This window comes from Lissotriton helveticus, chromosome 4_1 (assembly GCF_964261635.1).
Source record: "Lissotriton helveticus chromosome 4_1, aLisHel1.1, whole genome shotgun sequence".
Classification (NCBI taxonomy): domain Eukaryota; kingdom Metazoa; phylum Chordata; class Amphibia; order Caudata; family Salamandridae; genus Lissotriton; species Lissotriton helveticus.
Genome location: NC_136063.1, coordinates 962,163,343 through 962,183,528, shown reverse-complemented (window position 1 = coordinate 962,183,528; position 20,186 = coordinate 962,163,343).

Sequence of the window (20,186 nt, the reverse complement as noted above, 5' to 3'; positions counted from 1 at the left end):
GCAATGGGATGCACAGCTTAAGAGACGGCAAGTCGATACTTTTGAAGGAGAAATGTTGCACCCAATTCTGGTAGGAGAAAACTCTCAGAATCGGAATAGAAGGGAAAATGGAAATGATGGAAGTGATACTGATGACAGCTTGTTGGATGGGTTGTTATCTGAGCATCCTCCACCTTACAATCAGCACTCAGAGGAGGGAAGGCGAGAACTGGCGCCTGCAATGACTGTGGAAAGTGTGTCAGCACCTCAGGAGTTGCGGTAGGATATCTGCAGGAGGAAGGGGGTAGGAGTGTCTGCTTTAGGAGGTATGGAACAAAACGGAGTTAGCGCTGCTTCACGGTTGCCAGAAGCTATTATAGTGCTGGTCACCATTGGTCCTCTTCTCCCTGTGTATGACCCCAGCTCAGTGGGAAACCTTAGTCAGCGAAGGTCCATTCAAGTGGAAGGAATCGGATTGGGAAGGTCAGGGAACACAAATGGAAATCATCCATGTCTAATACCTATTGAATCTAGTACACCTTTACCAGCTACTGCTGATACTTTGGGAATACGCATTGGTTCCAGTACTCTATGATTCATACCCATAGCAAGCAATAGTTCAGGCTTGATGACATGGGAAACAACGGTGAGGGGACCAACTTCGGAAGCAAGTGCAAGTCAGGGAGCTGCTGGAAATCAACATGCCCTAGATGTTGCAGACTTAGAGACTTGGTTGAGGGATCACAGTAACAGCAAAGAAGGTCAGAACAGAACATCAAGTAAGGGAACCTTCAAGGCTGCAGTAAAGGCAAAACTTTTGGATGTGGCGAGTTTGATGGCTGAGGTAGACGAGATCATCAGTAGGAATCTACCGTTGGAAAGAATAGAGACCTATGAGCCAGATGACCTGTTGTTTATATCGATGGATGTCACCTGCAAGGCGAGATGAGCACATGAGAAGTTGTCAGAACTATCTCAGAGGTATGAAGTAGACCTGTCTCAAACGAAAATATTACAGGGGAATCATAGGCTTAATTATAGTGACCAGGAGCTGAAGGAAAAGAGAGTGACAGGTCTGACAATGCATATGCGAGAGTTGGTTATAGAAATATGGGCTTGAAGTATGCTGGATAAATGAGAGGAAAGGTGGTTTAAAAAGAAGAGTGTCAGGAAAGTGACAGGGGAAACTCCACCTCCATGAGTTGGAACACCAGGAGATGAGGCATATCCACTATGAGAGGTGCCTAGCGGAGGGTATGTGCATGTTCCATCATTTGCAGCTTTTGGAAATAGAGAGATTAAACATTATCGTTTGATTTTTTTCCTCTCTGTTGGCTTCTTTATTCTGGCTATTTACTTCAGTCTACACACTATTGTTGTAATTAAATTGTAAAGCGCTCTGATATCCTTCGGAATCAAGTTTGCGCTATATAAAACTTTATAAATAAAAAACAAATCCTGCTGCATTCACAAATGATTTCCCCTGACTTAGAGAGAGAAACCTTCTGAATGATACAAGCAAGTTGATTGCTTTATTAAGATCTCAAAGGTGTTGTGGAAAGGTGATGTGGATTGACTTAAATACCCTGTTCAAAATCGTGGTTCCTAGAGATCTATAGTCTACATGTAAAATTGCTGGTCAATGGCATGCTCCTGAGCCAGAGAGGGATCTTGTAACTCATGGCCCTTCGCCCTTGGTCATGAAAAAGTACGATCAGGCGATCTTGTGGTTGCAGTGCAAAATAGCCCCTCAAGACATCTATTGGGTTAAGGCAGATCGAACTATTCAGGATCCTAAAGAGTCAGTGCATGCCTGTTACGAGAGGCTCTTGCAAGCCTCTAAGCAATACAGTGAGTTGGCCACACTAAATCCTAAAGACATGGGTTAATTCCTCTCAAAATTTGTGACAGGATTGAGGTCCAAAATAAGGCTTATGATGCAACAGCATTTGAACTGCTGGCAAAATAAATCCGTGGATGAAATTCTAAGATATTCCAGTTATTGCAGTGATGTGGTGGATTCCAAGCATAGGAGGATAAAGGAGAAGTTAATGCTGGTTCAAATGTGAAATGCACAGAAAGGAGAGCAGCTGCAGGCAACTGGAGGGATAGTAGCTCGTAATCAAGAGAATGTCCAAGGAGGAGTCCAGGGTACATCAGCTCCAGCGGGACAGGGGATAGATGTTGCTATGCTGAGAAAGACACCTGCCTGCCATTTTTGTCACAAGATTGGGCATTGGAAGCACAGGTGCTGCTTAAATCCGGCAAATCAGGTGCAGGAGGGGTCACTCGTGCAAGTGACCAACTTGTTAAATCAGTTACCGACGGTGACAAGGTCCAGATCCTTTAATGCGGGAGGGTATCAGAACCAGTTAGTGTAAGTGCCACAATCTCTGAGGATGTCACACGGCAATCGAACGTACCACCAGATGCCCCATTTGGAAGCACTAGATGGATTTGATCAGGACACATCCCTGTGACGGTGACTGAGGGGGGAGGAAGACTGTACTCTTGGTGTAGTCTTAGAGGTAGACGAGAGTGAACCATATGTAGAAACTGACATAGACCGTCATTCCCTTCATTCTTGATTGATACTGGTACTACCCATTTTACTGTGAGATCTGCAGTAGTCGCTAACCTACCCCTCTCGGGAATATCAATCCAAGTTGTAGGGGTTGCCAACAAAAGAATGACAAACCCTTTGACAGAAGAGTTGCTGGTGAAAATCGGAACTTTCCAGTATCATCACCAGTTCATGGTATGTGATTCGCATCCAGTCTGTTCATTGGGACTTGACCTCCTGTGCAAATTGAACTGTGCCATTTATTGTACATAAAAGGGAATTGAGTTGCAGACTGATGATGAGGACATCACTTTCAAGTTGGTGAATCAGAATCATTGTGTGGCCATGTTTCCTTTATTGACAGTTGAGGACATGCCGCTGCACTTGCCAGACACTGTCTTTCCAGTGGTATGGACTTCACAGGAGAGTAAATCGAACTGATTCGAGGAGTCAAGCCCGTTCGTATACAGATCAAGCCTTATGCAGACGTTCCGAGAACACCTCAGTACAACCTGACCCCAAAACGGTGGCAGGGATTACACCTGTGATTGAGTCCATGATTGTGCAGGGCATATTGAAGGAGAGTATAGGTAGGCCATGCAATTCGCCCCTTAATCATGGGACTGTAGAAACCAAGCGGGAAGAATTGCATAGTTCAGGACCTAAGGAAAGTGAATAATATCATGATTCCATGTTGTCCTATGGTACCAAATCCATCTGTGATCCTATTCCAGATTCCTTGTGAAGCTGTCTGATTCACAGTGATTGAACTTTGTCAGGCATTTTTCTCCATTCCATTGCATAGGAAAAGCATTTTGTATTTGCTTTCCGTCTGGAAAATTGTTTCTTAACATGGTGTTGTAATCCTCATGGGTATACTGAAAGCCCATCCATCTTCAATCAGGTCTTGAAGAAGAACCTTGAGTTTGGTTTTGTCCCAAAACTTAGTGTTAGTTCAGTACATTGATGACCTCCTCATTGCATCTGAAACATGGGAGGCTTGCAGGGAGGATACTATCACTTTATTGAACCAACTGGCTGACAATGGGCATAAGGTGTCTCCGAGCAAACTTCGGTACTGTCTGACTCAAGTTCAGTACTTGGGTCATCACATTGAGAGAGGCAAGAGGAAGGTGTCAACAGAACGCATTTAGGCGATCATGAAAATGAACCCACCTACTACCCAGAAAGAGGTCAGGAGGCTCTTGGGAATGGTTGGCTACTGCGGACAATGGATTCCAAATTTCTCCTTGATGCAAAACCTTTGCAGATGCTGACCCACAAAGATGTGAATGATCTGGTACATTGGGATAAAGATTGCGTACTTGCCTTCTTGGAGCTGGGAGAGTGCCTTTGTCATGCTCCAGCTTTAGGAATGCCTGATTACAACAAAGGGGTTTCTCTGTTCTGTCACGAAAAGCAAGGTTGTGCTCTTTCTGTACTCACCCAAACACATGTCGGTGCCCATAGACCAATGGCCTATTTTTCAGCTGCATTAGATCCTTTAGCTTCAGCATTGCCTGGATTTCTCATGCCCCTTGTTACACAGGTGTTATTATTGAACGATGTGAGAACATTGTGATGGGTCATCCACTTACTGTATATGTACCACACTAATTTGAACTCCTGATGATGAGGACCAAAACACAGCATTTGACTAATAACAGGCTGACAAGATACGAACAAGTGCTGCTTGCAGAAGAAAATGTAACTCTAAAGCGTTCTGTGTTAAATCCTGCTACATTGTTACCTGTTCCAAAATCTGATGGGGAACATTGTGAAGACCATGACTATCTGGATGCTACTGAGCTTTGCACCAAATCAAAACCTGACATTGTCGATGAACCATTGCCAGATCCTGACCAAGTCCTTTTTGTTGATGGTTCATGCCTAAGGGACAATGGAGGAAATCTGAGAGCAGCATTTGCTGTTTGTACTATCTCTGGAGTTGTGGAAGCTGCTTGAATACAGGGAGTACACTTCGCACAAGTGGCCGAGATCATTGTTTTGATCTGTGCATGCCTTGTTTCTGAGAAGATCTGAGTCACCATCTATACCGATGGCTAGTACGGTTTTGGTGTAGTTCATGACTTTGGACAGCTATGGTTGCAGAAACGGTTCCTAACATCATCAGGATCTCTCATTAGGAATGTGGAAAATTTGAGACAATTGTTGGGAGCATTGCAGTGACCAAAGGAAGTGGCAGTCGTAAAGTGTGCTACTCATGGAAAAAGAGATGATATTGTCACCACGGAAAACCGCTATGCCGATGAAGTAGCTCGTTTTTGTGCCACACACACATGCATTTTCAATGGGGAATATGTTGGCAAGAATGCAGAGAAGATTGATATCAGCACAATGCTTGCTTCTGCAGACACATGGGATGGAGTTAGGCATTTGCAAATGGAAGCAACAGATCCGTAACAAGCGGGTGGGATCAGAGCAGGTTGTGAAAAGGCAGAAGGTGACATAAGGGTTTCAACTGATGGTAGGGCAGTGTTAACAGATTGTTTGCTGAATCCAATGGCGAGGCAGATTCATGGAGCAGCTCACATAGGAAGAGACGCAATGGTGAGATTGTTTAGGCTGACCTGGTTTAATCCGAGGTTCCGTGTGATTGCAGAAGAGGTGTGTCATCTGTGTATTACATGTCAACAAATAAATGCTGGCTAGAAAACTGTTGTTGCCTTGAGCCACATTGGAAGTTCAGGGGGTCCTTTCTATTGTACCCAATTGTACTTTGGTGAGATGCCTGTATGTAATAGATTGAGAAACATTTTGGTTGTTGTTTGCATCTTTTCTCGGTGGATGGAGGCTTATCCAACTAGGCAGTGTGACAGTCTCACTGTAGCAAAGTTGTTGCTGCGGGAGCTTATACCTCGTTCAGATTTCCAACTACATTCGAGTCAGATAGAGGAACTCACTTCCACAGCGAGATCATGAAGCTGTTGTGTACTGCCTTCAGTGGATCAGAGATTGCATTGTAGTTACAGGCCAGAGGCATCAGGCACTGTGGATCAGATCAATGGGACTTTAAAGGTGAGGCTGGCAAAAGCGTGTGCTTTGACATCTTTGAAATGGCCCGATGTGTTGCCCTTGGTTCTAAGGAGCTTTGCAGCATTCCTAATAGAAGAACTGGGTTGTCCCCTCATGAAATCCTCATGGGATGGGCGATATACGCTTGCCTACAGTGCCGTCTACAGCTTTGATGAACATCACAGATTACTTGATCCTTGACTACTGTAAAGGATTGGCTGATGTTGTTTGTTGTGTGTCTCATCAGGTTGAAGTGAGAATGGCACTGATATCAAAAGACCTTTACCCTGACCTAAACCCCGGGGACTGGGTGCTTGTCCGAAAGCACATGAGGAAGAAGTGTCTTGACTCAGTGGCGTGGACCATATCAGGTGATGAATACTGCTGGGAAGAGTGGAGGAGTGCCGAATTGGATTCATGCCTCCCATACCCTATGAGTCTCAGGGCCGTCCCATAAAACAGCTCCTCTCCCAGAAGCAATTCCAGCCATAATCAGAAGGTCACCTGGGAGGGTAAGCCAAGGTGTGGGGGTTCCTGAAGAGGGTGGATACCCACCAGGTCAAGCTTAGAGGGGTCAAGCTACACAAAACCCAGGTATAGACTCTGAGGGAGACAGTAACTTTGTGAGTGGTATAGAGTCTGGCTCAGCAGAAGAGACTTTTGTGGAAATTGGTCATGTGCTGTCAAGGAAGTAAGATGTTGCAAATGAATCGTGGCCTGTGAGACAGAAAAGAATGAACTTGAGACTTTCATCAGAAAAAGAACTTGCACCAATAAGTGAATCATCTGAGTCCGATCTAAGTGAGAATGAGCAGGCCCCAGGAAGTGAAGGGAGATCAAGGAGAGTAAGAGTGCTGTGTCAGGGCTACTCAGATCTCGAGTGGACTTATCTAGCTACCAATGCTGGGGAGAGTGTGGTCAGAGACTTCGATACTGATGTCGAGATCCTGCTGAGAGTTCCTGGAATAGAGGCTAATACCATCCTGTCATTGACTGTGCCCTATCCACCAAGATTGAGTGGTTTAGGTACTCTGATTCTGGAAGACATTAAATTCCCGAGCATTCTACTGCCTCCTCTGAAGATTAGAGCATTTAGAGTAGAATTGTTACATCGAGCTATTGAGGAGTTTGGCTCTTACCTCATTAGGGATGTAATTGAACTTTTGCACTTTAAATAAAAATTTGCTTGAAAGAAGATAACCTAGGCCAGAGTGGAAGAAGAATAGAAATAGAGACTTTTTCTTTAGACGAAGAAAGAAGGCTAAGGAAGTCTTCCAAGCCATGTGAATTCAATGCCAAAGAATTGTCTAAGATACAAAAAGAAGTTGATCAAAGATTTTGTTGCCAGTACATAAGAGGCGGATAAAAAGAGACTCTGTGTATTGATCCTCTCACAGCTACAGTTTGAGCCACTTTGAAAATGGAGTCTGGAAATTCGAATCGCAGGCACAAACGTATTATAGGTACACTTATTGTAGGAGTAATCATAGTGATAGGTGTAGTCATTCCTGAGTCAATTTTAAGCGCACACAAAGCTGAGGTACAGGGAGTGGGGGTACATGGGACATTCACACCTACCATTGCTGCCTCAAAAGAGGGTACACTAGGATCTGATGATGGTTTAATAGAACAAACTAGTCACTTTCTGCATATCGATTTGTCTTAAGGTGATTACACGCTGAATGCTTATGTGAAGATGATGTATGAATATGTGAATACTATCGATGTAAGCGAGTGTAACGTGTGTATGCAACTGTCTGCTTTGGTTGAGGAGGCTATTCGTTACCATCACCTGCCCTTGACGTATAGTATTAGTTGTAGTTTGCTCCTTAACATGTTTGATGGGAAGGGTCATAATGAGTACTCTTTCTCGAATTATGATTTGGTACTCTCAGAAGTTCCAGTCTACAAACATCTGAACAAATATGATTATTAAAAGCAAGAAGAGAGAATGGGAAAGTATTGTGTACCCACAGTAACACTAGTCACTGCTTATGAGCATTGACACCACTTAACCTGCACCTTAAAAGACATAGAAAGAAATTTGTACATCAAGTATAGGATAGACAGAGAGGCCTAACCGTCAAGCATAATGATAGAGAAGGAAATTTCGGTTGGACCAAGGGAGAGTTAGCTCACAAGGCTAAGGGAAGCTCTGGTCCAATAGCTCTAGATTGGGTAACAACAATGCAAGCTTTGCACTCAACAGGTACAGACCATTATGATACTATCTTTGTGGGACAGAGAGTGTGTGATCACATCTTCCAAATTGAAGCTTCTTTGAAGAAGTTCCTACAAGAAGCAGTGGAAGTGGTGCCAGGAATATACTTTGTATGTGGGAAGAATGCATATTTTTGGCTTCCGAACATTAAGTTTGGTACTAGTTGTGTGGCAGTTGTGTTTCCAAAGATATGTCATGTGGAGGATTTGGAGAGTTTAGAGGGAAAGTGAAACCATAGGAAGAAACATGGACTGAATGCTGATGAAATTGTGGGAAACATATTTGGAGCTATGATACCCAGCTTGGGCGTGGTGTTGAATGACATCAAGATTAGAAGGTTATCTACCATTGTGGATAAGTTGTCGGTTAACACAGCCCAATCATTGTTGCTCATAGATGAAGAGATTGTTTCAATAAGGGTTATGGTGATGCACAACCGCCTTGCTCTAGATGTGTTATTGGCAAAAGAGAGTGAAATCTGTCAGATACTGAAGGTCCAACAGTGTTGCACTTACATTCCTGATCAAAGTAAAGATCTGAGAGGACATATAAGTGACATCACTGTGACACAAAATGAAATAAATAACTTGGCAACCGTGGGAGTGTGGGATAAAATTAGAAAAGGATTTGGAACAATTGGAAATAGGTTTGCTTGTCTAGAAAAGGCAATTCTTAGATATATCTTGAAGCCAGTAATAATTATTGTGATCTGTGCTATCAACTTGCTAGGTACAATAAGGTCATACAAATGGCACAAGGCCAGGCAAATGGAGGATTCCTTTAGAGAGAGAGAGAAAGAAAGGTAAAAATACTGCAGGATAGTCATTATAAGAATCTTAAATGGTTGGAGGAGTTCAGACAGAGGAGACTTGCTACAACATCTGTTTAGATCAGTCTACTCTACAGGGAATTAAAGGGTTTGTGATGACACAGATCATTAGAGGGGGAGCTGATGTAGCAGAAACCGGGTTTTAATTGTAGGGGTGCATTATAATCACACATGTAATGTGCACTAGCATATACTCCTTTGCCATGTTCACACAGAAATGCCTTTTTCAAAGTGCCATGTAGCGCACATATTGAGTGCTTTACATGTGCACACTTTCTTTTTTGGGAGTCATTCATGGGGGGCCTTAGGGCCCAAGGCACCCATGGCTTTGCATTCGCTAATTGCGATTACCAATTTGGTCATCGCAAATTAGAAAATGCCAAACCATTCAGGCCCATAGGAATGAATGGAGTCATATTACCCAATAGCGATTTGCTATTTACCGAATTGCTATTAGGTAATGGCAAGGAATTGCAAAATGTTTAGCGATTACTACATGCATTGCATTTTGCGATTCCAAAATAGGGATTCGGTAAAAATCGCTATTTTAGAGTTGCAAAATGTATGCTTGATGCATGTGCCCCAAAATGAATGAAAAAATATACCCCCTTAATGTGAGTTAGATGTTCTTTCAAAATGGTTCAATGACCCAAGCTAGCTTGTATTTTCATGTCAGGGTGAACATTTATGCAGTTGATCTTCATCTCTCATTAGAAACCAAAAGGACAAGGGGTAGACCCCCTTCATAAATAACCCCACAAGACAGATCATATGTTTTTTAACAATGCTTTTATTTGTCCGCACAAAATAATTAAGGACAATTGTATGCATTATAAAGCTGATAAAATCGGTTCCCAAGGAGTATTAGGTATGGCTGCTGGATGCTGCCCCCTGACCACAGCCAACTGGACAATGTGTGTGCCCTGGACAATGAAGAACAATGTCTGTTTGGAAAATATATAATTTGCGCATACATTTAAATATGACATATGCACCGGCTTAAGGCAACTGAATATGCATGTGTCACATTTGAGTTGTCCCTTATTTACTCTAATAACGAAGCAACTTTCCAATGTATCTACAAGTTACTGGAGTAGAAATTGGACAGTTCTAGCAAGTTTAACTAATACCTCTTGCATCTGTGTTTAGTAAGTCAGCCATCGCTATGCTTTTTTAGTTCAATCAAAATGGCATTGCATTTCCCAGATTTCAGTGAAACATTGACTCACCAGCATGAAAGCTGTGATCACATAAAAGGTAATACCCCTTTGCCTGAGTTCAGCAAATGGTGCAGCCTTTACTTCAGCCCTAGTAGAAGTATTATGTGGTTGTAACAATGTTATAAGCTATGCAGCTGTAATATTCAAAGCACTTTCAACCTACCCAAGACATGTTCACAAGCTTCAGTGAGATGTTTTTCCTTTATCTCTCTCCACCCAGGCACTTCCTGCTCTTAGATAGTGGATGGGAGGGTCAGTACATTAGGGATGTATGACATTACAACGCATGCTTTTACCACGCATGCCTTTACAACGCGGTTTTTACAACGCAAACCTTTACAACGCATAGCGCTTTGGGGTGCTGGATAGTGAATAGTTTAATTTACTATTCCAACTCCAGTCCCCGTGGACACTAGGGAAGGTGTTGGATAGTAAATTAAACTTATTCCCTATCCTAGAGCGCCCCCCAGGGCAATGTGTTGTAATGGTTTGCGTTGTAAAAGTTGCATCGTAAAGGCACTGCGTGGTAAAAGTTGCGTTGAAAAGGATGTTTCCCGTACATTAGTGCATGTTTCTACCCCTCCATTCGCAGGTTCTTTCTGCGCAATACAGTGACAAGGGCTATAATGCAAGCAAGGAAAATGGGCCTAATGACTTCTGTCAGGACATTGTATCCTCTGCAAACACCCACAGATAGAGATTTTATTCATACCAAAGGCACACAATCATAAAGGAATACTGGGGAGTCCTTTGGGTGTTTTTATTTCTTCACTAGTCGAACCAGTTGGAGAAAGTATCAAAAGTGCTCCCTGGAAAATGGTTGAGCCCATCCTGGTTTATAGGGATCCGGATGAGAACCCGATGATGAAGCATGGTACCAATAGGATGTGGGAGGGTCAACAAAAATAACCTTCTGGCCTCTATTTGGAGGCTTGAGTTCATCTAGACTTTGAACTGGCAATCAGGGTTATAGGATACCTGTTGTCAAAAGTATATTAGTCAGGGAAAGAACATCTTGTACCCCATGGAAACCTTCCTTCCCTCCCTGGAAAAACAGTAAACAAATTTAACTAGTGAGTTTGTGGCAGAAGATTTTCATTTTTGGACTGGTTTTGGGCATAATTTCATGGCTGTTCGAAGCTCAGATGTTGTTTTCAAAGCGACATCTGAAACACACTAGTCTACAGAGCTGAAAAAAATACAAAAAATAACATCTTACTATAGCTCAGTCTTGGTGAACTCTTTGTAGGCATCTAGAGAAGTGGACTCATAACGGAAGTGACATTCATTACATATGGCTGCATTGAAGAGGCATACACAGAGAAAAAAGCTTTCGGGCAATCTGATAGGAAAAGCATGATCACCCTAGCCGGTCATCATCAGACTCAAACACGTGCTTATCTGAAGGGGCGTGGAGGCCTTTCACGCCCACCTTTAAAGAACCAACAGCAAAAAAAACAGAGGCACTCTTCCCTGGCGATGGCATAAATGAACCTCTTAGTACCTTTTATATTAACATTCAATTTCTCCCTCCTGAAACTAAACATATATATACACATTGAATGAATGGCTGGCTAGATTGGAAAAGTTACGGTCGTCGGACGCCATTTTGTTTGTTTCAGTCTGCTTGTAGCCTCTTTGTATAAAAGTACCCGTTTTTCACATGTACATTCCGTATGGGAGAAACAGTGTGAATAAATTGGATTGTGCAGAGTGGAATGAATAGCAATATATTTCTTTTCCATTTTCTATTCCAATTTAATAAACTCCAATGTGGGCTAACAAAGCATTTGATGTCTCTGCAAGATCATATTGTACATGTATGTATAACACCCTGCTGAGCGAAGTTTGGAATCTGAGTTCTGTTCAGGTTTGAGATTGCCTGTTTCTTTGCTAGTGCCTGGAGTCTTCAGGTCCACGCGTCTTAGTCGCCTCCACAGATCTGTCTGTTGACCGCTGCTCAGCCACACCAGGTGGGAACATGCTTTCGCCCTCTGGAGAGCTGTCAGTCTCTGAGAATTGTGGCCTTTCCTCTAACCTGTGCATCTGTCTGCTTGCTCGTAGCTGCTGCTCCTTCAGTTCTGTGTAGGAGCGAGAAAAGGTGTGGAAAATGGAGGTGACGGGGAAAGCCATGAGCAAGATGCCACTCAGAATGCTGCTCAGGGCCACCACCTGACCGGGGATGCTGCGGGGCACCATGTCCCCGTAACCTACCGTTGTCATTGATATCACTGCCCACCAGTAGCTTCCTGGAATGCTGGTGAACTCCTGCTTGGCGCCCAATTCACTCTCTGCCAGGTACACCAGTGGGGAAAAGAGTGCCATGGCGACACACAGAAAGAGAAGAAGGAGCCCAAACTCCCTGGTGCACCGCCTGACTGTGAGGCCCAGTGTCTGCAGGCCCAAGGAGTGGCGAGCTAGCCTCATGACGTACAAAATCCGTAGGGCTCGGAGGACGCGGAGCACCAGGCCTACTTTCTCCAGGTATTTGTTTCCTGCACCGCCTGGTTTTTTGTTTTCTGTAGAGGCCGCGTCTACGATGAGGGTGACGTAATAGGGCAAGATGGCCATTACGTCTATGATGTTCAGTGGGGTCCTCAGGAACATGCATTTGCTTTCAGCCTGGATGAAGCGAAGAAAGAATTCCAAGGAAAACCAAGCGACGCAGACTGTCTCCAGGACAAACATGTCGTAGCACTTCTGGGAGCATTCACCCTAAAGGAAGACAAGAAAACAAAATTATGAACATAGAACTCCAAACAAAGCCAAAGCTCAATTTGTTTATCACATAAATAAAATAGCAGTCATGCACAAAACTTTCAACTGTTTCATGTTCTGAGTCCATATTTTTAGCCAATAAATTCCAGAAAAGAGCATGATGTAAGAAATGCCCATGGGTTGGCTATGCATCTGAAGGAAGATCGAGGGACCTGAACATTTGTTTCTCGAAGAGATAGATCTATCAAAAATATATTATTATACCTTGTTGAGTCTCACAAGCTTGATTAGGTAAAAAAAAAAGGTACTAGAACAGCCAACACGCGCAGCCTGACATTGTCAATCCTTATTCTGGCGGATTTTTCAGTACAACCAGCGAAATTGACAAACTTGAGGGGCTTCTCACTTTGATCACAGGGTTCATCCTTGAATCAGGTTTCATAGAATTCCTAATCATTGAATTCATAAGGCACAGATAACCCACCAGGTTTTTCCTACTCCTCTCTTCTGCAGAAGGCTACTAGAAGAGCTTGGTTAAAGAGGTGGGCATTCCAGAAGGTGACAACTACTGAGACACTATGACCCCTTTTGACAAAAGGTGCCACGGAGGAGGTTCGAGAAGAAGTGAACGGTAGGTTGGCCAACTATACATTTGTAAAGATTGCCATTAATTTAGAGTTGTGTCCAAACCTTATAATTTTGTCTAGTAACATTCTGCATTGAATGCAAACCCATTCAAATACTGCAATATGCGTATATGGAAGACAGAAGAGCAGAGAAACACTGGAATGCTGCATATTAGTTCGCCTTCACCTTCAGTGCCTGATTAAACCCAGATAAGGTCACTAGGCCGTCGAAATTGATATCCTAATATGTTTTTAATTTTACCAACCTACAATTTTAATAAACCAATTTTATTACACAAAACGAAACTTTAACAATTATTAATGTTATTAAACATTTTATTTTTATTTTTTGTAAAATTTTTATTTTCAGTTTTAGAAAAACAATCACACAAAAGAGATTCACCAAGGCACAATACAACGCTATCCGGGTGGGTACAATCTGAGGAAAGAAGAAGGAAGAAGAAAAAAAAAAAAAAAAAAAAGGGGGGGGGGCATCAAAGGCATGTAAGAACATAGGCAAGGCCAGGTCGGGGCATATGCATACAGTGATAGTCATTCAGTGCCATAAATCAGTCGAAGAGCTTGTGCATTACACAGCAGAGCTGGTACATCCACAGTACGACATGTCCCAATTAACCAGGCTATAGAACCATCTCTGTGTACCTCGGTGAATCATAAACCCGTAAAACAGAACCCCCCCCCCTCCCATTCCCTCCCCCCCACGGTGGCGACTCATTCAATCCAAAACTCCTCCCGGGGATAAGATTAGACCTGAAACAGATGGAGTGATCTCAGGGATGCTGGGCAAACAGCGGACGGTAAGCCCTTAGAGAGGAAAGTTACCAGGGGACCCCACTGAAATTGGAAGTTCGTAAAGTTACCAAGGAATATGTCCGCCATTCTTTCCAAACTCAAAAGCCTCCACAGTCGTGCGTGCCACAGCGAAATCGCCGTGGCCTCCTTCTGCTTCCAGGCAGCCGCCAGTGTAATCTTGGCGGCCCCCAGGCAAAGCCACACAATTTTCTTGTCTGCTCTGGTCTGGTGCTCGAGGCCGGGTTCCCGCAAGCCCAGTAGGACGGAGGCCATAGAGTCCTCTATGGGATACTGGAGAATTTCCCTAATATGCGAGAGGATCTCCTCCCAGTAGGGCTGAATCACTGGGCAGTCCCACCAGATGTGGCGAAAGTCCCCAAGTAACCCACAGCCTCTCCAATATTTATCAGAGGTGGCCGGATAGAAGCGATGGAGCCGTGTCGGGCATAAATACCATTGCATAAGGGTCTTAAGGTGGGCTTCCCTGAGATGAAGCGAATGATTAAACGCCGTCAAATCCCGCCACAATGCTGACCATTCAGTGTCTGAGATATCTCTCCCCAGTATCTCCTCCCACTGCTCCATGTATCTAGGCCTAGGCGAGATGGCCGACTTGAGCAAGAGCTGATACAGGAAGGAAATGACCCCCTTCATTGCAGATGTCCGCAGTAGAAAAGCTTCGAATGGTGAGGGCGGTCTGGTGGCTGCCTCTAGCACCCCCGAGGATGTGGCCCAATGGAGCAGCTGTGCATGGCGATAACGGTCCGTCTGGGGAACCCGGTAGTCTCTCATGCAGTTAGCAAAAGTGAGGGGAACCTGACCATGGAACAGGTGAGTCAGGGCCCTACAGCCTCCCTCCCTCCATGCGTCGAAAGCCCCCTCCCGAAGCGCCGGTGGGAAGGCTGGGTTGTAGTGCAAGGGCGTGAAAGGCGAGGGGAACGTAGTCCATCGGTCGTCCCCGGCAAGGGTGTCCCACACCTTCAGCACCGTACCCGTAGGCGTACTTATGTAGGCGTTTAAGGGACGGTCCTTTTTGGGCTTCCATGCCAGATCCCATATAGATCTCCCCGCCACACTCCGGTCCATGTGCAGCCAGTGCTTCTCCGACGTTTGCTGCGACCACTCCACCAAAACCCTCAACTGTGCCGCTTTATAATAAAGTTGGAAGTCAGGAAGACCCACTCCGCCCTCGGACCTCGGCCTACGCAATAGCGCAAAGGACAAGCGTGCTCGGCCCCCTTGCCACACAAATCGTAATATCTGCGTCCGGAGACGCCGAAAATAGTCTCCATCCAAAGGGATGGGCAACGCCTGAAATAAATACAAAAATTTGGGGAGGAGAACCATCTTCACCGCGTGGATCCTACCCAGCCAGGACAGAAATGTAGGTTTCCATCTGTCCAATTCGGTTCGAGTCTTCGCCAATAAGGGGGGGAAATTGGCCGCGAACAGTGTGCCCACAGTCGAAGTCAAGTGTACCCCCAGGTAGACAATCGAACCAGCAGCCCAAGCTAAAGGGGTCAGCGTGCGCACGCGTTCCACGTCCGTTTGTGACAGAGTAAGATTCAGGATATACGACTTGCTATAGTTAACCCTGAATCCGGCCACCTCCTCGTATTGCAGCAAGGTCTCCCTAAGACAAGGCAATGAATGTTCCGGTTCCGCGACAGAAAGAAGTACGTCATCCGCGAAGAGCGTGATCTTATGTTGCTCTCCCGAGAACGGAATACCCCGTATGCCCTCATGTTCCCTCACCGCCGCCGCCAAGGGTTCAATGCTGAGTGCGAACAAGAGGGGAGAAAGGGGACATCCCTGCCTAGTAAAGTAAAGTAAAGTAAAGTCCACATTTGTAAAGCGCACAATCACCCGTAAGGGTCTCTAGGCGCTGGGGGCCGTCGGGAAGATTAAGCGAGCTATTGCCCAGAGTCACATGGTGCTGGGCTGACCTGCCGCCGGAGCCGGGAATCGAACCGTGGTCCCCAGATTCCAGCGTCAGTCGCCCTGGCCGCGGCGCCACACCTCTTCCCAGTACCTCTGGTATGCGGGAAGAATGCTGACAAGTGGCCATTGACTCCCACTCGAGACCTAGGACTGCAGAAGTTAGCCCTCACCATGGTAATGAACTTTTCCGAAAAGCCAAAAGCCGTCATCGTATAAAACAGGAAGCGCCAGTCAACACGATCGAACGCCTTTTCGGCATCCAGCCCTACCAAGACCGCCGGTATGCGAAACCTGTCCGCCTTTTCAATGAGATGTACAACTCTGCGTGTATTGTCGTGAGTCTGGCGCCCCTTGATAAACCCGGACTGGTCAGGATGTATGATCGCTGGTAACAGATCCTGCAGTCTATGCGCCAAAATCGCCGAATATAACTTCGCATCCAAATTAAGGAGTGCTATGGGGCGAAATGAGGCACACCGGGTGGGGTCCTTCCCCGGCTTTGGTAAGACCGTCACAACCGCCTCGGCCAGGGAACCCACCGAGGATCCGGAGTCAGCCATACTGTTAAAGAGGACTACCAAAAAGTCACAAAGTTCAGAGGCGTACGTCTTATAAAAGACGGCGGTAAAGCCGTCCGGCCCAGGGGCCTTGTGCAATTTCAAGTTCCTGATAGCCTCGATCACCTCCTCCCTGGTGATCGGCGCCTCCAAGACGTCGTTCCACTCTTGGGACACCTGGGGAAGGGCCAGGCGCAGCAAATACTCCCTCTGAGACCTTGCGTCCAGGACGTCGCCAGTATAGAGGTCAGCATAAAAACGGCCAAAAATGGCCGCCTTCTCCTCATCTCGGTGATGCAGTACACCCGCAGCATCTCGAATCCCTCCGATATATTCTCGTTCCCGCCTATCCCGTAATTGACGAGCCAGGTGTCTCCCCACCTTGTTTCCGCAGGAATAGGATTGCCTACCCAATCTCAATAGGGTCAATTCGGCCCTGTTGTTGTAGTGGGCTCTCAGCTTCCCTCGAATGGCGGTCAAGGGCCGGAGGGTCACTCTAGAGGGGTTGAGCTTGTGAGCCTGTTCAAGTTTCGCCAATTCGGTCTCCAGATCCTCCCTATCCTTGCGCCGCGCTTTATTAAGAGCCGCATTGAGGCCCACGCATGTGCCCCTGACGGACGCCTTCATTGCGTCCCAAGTGTTAGAGACCGAGGTGTCCGATACTGGGTTCAGCTCGAAAAACTCCTTGATGGCCTTGCGCAGCGCTTTACTAGAGACATCGTCCCGCACCACTGAGGCCGGGAAGTACCATTTCCGCTGCCCATCACCAGGGGACGACCACCGGAGGCTAAGCACCAGTAGACTGTGGTCAGAGACCGAGAGTGGAAGAATGACGGAATCAAGGACATCGCCTCTAAGTGCCTGGCTAAGAAAAATATGATCCAGTCGGGAATAAGAATGATGGACATGCGAGTAAAAAGTGTAATCTCGAGACGTAGGATGGAAGAAACGCCAACCGTCCACCAGCCCCAGTTCACTCACCAACTGCTGCGAGGAGGGAGAAAACAGCCCCGTGGGTGCCCTATGTGTCCCAGAGCTATCCACATTCGCATCCCACACCAGGTTAAAATCCCCCAAGAGGAACAGATTCCCTTCCGCAAATTCACCCACTCGTCGCAGCACACCTTGCAAGAAGTGATTTTGACCAGCGTTGGGTACGTACACCCCCACAAAAGTACAGAGCCTCCCTCGAACAAGCCCCTTCACCATCAGCCAGCGACCATCCTTGTCAGCACATACGTCATGAGGCTGGAAATGCAACGTAGAGCGAAAGAGGAGAGCCACCCCCCTATGCTTCGTGGGTGCCGAAGACCTAATAGACAATGGGATAAGCCTTATGACGAAGGCGCAACTCGTCCTTACGTGCAAGATGCGTCTCCTGGAGCCCCACAACATCCAACTGGTGATCAACCACATACTTCCACACCTTCTGCCTCTTCTGTGGCGAGTTCAGGCCTTTAACATTCCATGTCCCTACACTAACAGGCATGACTATCCCACACACCAGAACTCTCTGTAGTCATCACTGGGACCCCCCACCCCACAGACTCCAATCCTCCTTGCAAGGGTAACAGTGACAAACGTCCCCGCGACCTCCCCCATGCACCATCAGAATGACCAGCAGCCTCTAGGAAAGCCGCCAACACAGCAAGCCGTCCCCCAGCAGTCACACTCACTCCCCTCCTGCCCCCCACACGCGCCACCAACCGCTCCAGTCGCCACCAACAGTTCCCTCCCCAACCCCCCCAACATTCAACCCTCCCCCTGAAAGAAAGGTAAACAGTGACAATGTAATCAAAACAGAACCATGGAAGATAATACTCATCAGTCCCAGTAGTCCAAAATTCGCGGAGATCCGTCCACTCCGGGGACAGAATAGGGAGACCAACTCGGTACCTCCCAAGGTCACGATCCGGGGAGTCTTCTCCAAAAGTACATCCATTCTCCCAGACCAGGGGGGCCGATGCCCCCTCCAGCGCCGATCCGCCATCAATCAATTCTCTGTCATGCCGCCCCCGAACTGGCCTGCGACACCGGCAGCGTCGCTGAAGCTACTGAAGCCACTGCGTTCCCCCTTTCCTGCAGGCTGGTATTGCGGTCCGGGCGCCCCCGATCTGGGGAGGACCCCACTCTGTGCCATGATGAGGATCGACGGCGCCGCCGAGATGGGGATGCATTCGACCCCTGGGACGGTGCAGCATCATTCAAACCCAAGAGATCCTTCGCCTCCTGGAGGGAGCGTATCTGCACCAGTCGATTCTGCCATCTGAAGATGATCCTGAAGGGGTGGCCCCAGGAGTATGCGATGTTGCGTTCCCGCAGAAAGGAAGTCACTGGGTGAAAATCCCTCCTTTTTTGGAGCGTAGAGGCTGCCAAGTCCTGAAACAGCTGAGGACGATGGCCCCTAAACTGCAGCGATGCAATGGCCCTGGCTTTACGAAGGATGCGCTCCTTCACCTGAAAATCATGGACACAGACAAGGATGTCCGGGGGCAGCCCCCCCCCTCTCCTGGGCAAACCAACTCGATGGACTCTATCCATTCCGATGTCCTTCACATCTTCTTCGTCCAAGATCTGCAGAAACAGTTCCTGTACATAGCCTCGCAGGTCTCCCGCCTCGCCATCCCATGGCACCGCCCTAATGCGGATGTTATTCCGACGGGATCGGTTTTCCAGGTCTTCCGTGTGCGCCTGCAAGTCCAAGTTTTGTTCCGTGAGACGGAGGACATCTTGTTGGAGTAAGTGCACATCATTGGCCGTGTTCAAATCATGGTCCTCTAGAGTCGCCACTCTCTCGCCAATCCCATCAACATCTCTTCTTACCTCCCGGAGGTCGGATGCCAGCTGCGCCCGCAGCTCGGAGATATCCTCCTTGATGGAGGCAAAAAGTTCGGTCATAAAAGCCTTGGTAGCCGGGGCCTCATCATCGGACACTCTCGGCGAGCCACTGGGACCCGGGGAAGCCGGCTGCTGTGAGGATTTAGATGCTCCGTCTTTCACTACAAGCCCCTTGCGGGCCGGGTTAGACATGATGCCGGGCAACCCTCTTCCGGGTGGACTTCCACCAGTCACTCTCAAAGGCAAGTGGTATGGGAGCCCGGGCTCGCAGGCGTAGTAATCGGCCCCGCAAGGCAGCCCAACTCGGCACCCTCCTCCTTCCACCAGGCTGGAAGCCCCCAGAGAGCCCTCGACCGCCGAGACTCCAATCGACAGGATCGCACGAAAGCCAAGGAACAGGGAGCCCCCAGCCACCGATGGCAAGTCCCTGAGGGGATGGTGCAGTGGGGCAACACAGATACCAGCTATCCAGGCGCTGGCGAGAATCACTCAAATCGACCAGGAGAGCCAGACAAAATGGTGCCGTCACGCTCCCTGTCCAGACCACCTCCAGACCACTAGGTGCATACCCCAAGCTTCTCCACTAGTCCTGCACCAGTCCACAGCAAGTGGTCGAGGTCTGCACGAACTAAGCCTCAGGGAGAGGTGTGTGGCCCCACCAGACCCCCCAGATGGTCATGCACGGCAAGCCGGCGTCCAGCCTCCCCGGGCCCGCACTCCACCTAGGCCCGCTCAGGCTGCAACCCTCAGGGCTCTTCCGCTCCGTAGTTAGCCGAGCCTGCTTCAAGTGCACTCACCCGGCTCGGGCTGCTGGGCGTCTCTCACTCCCCCCTTTTTAAGCCAGG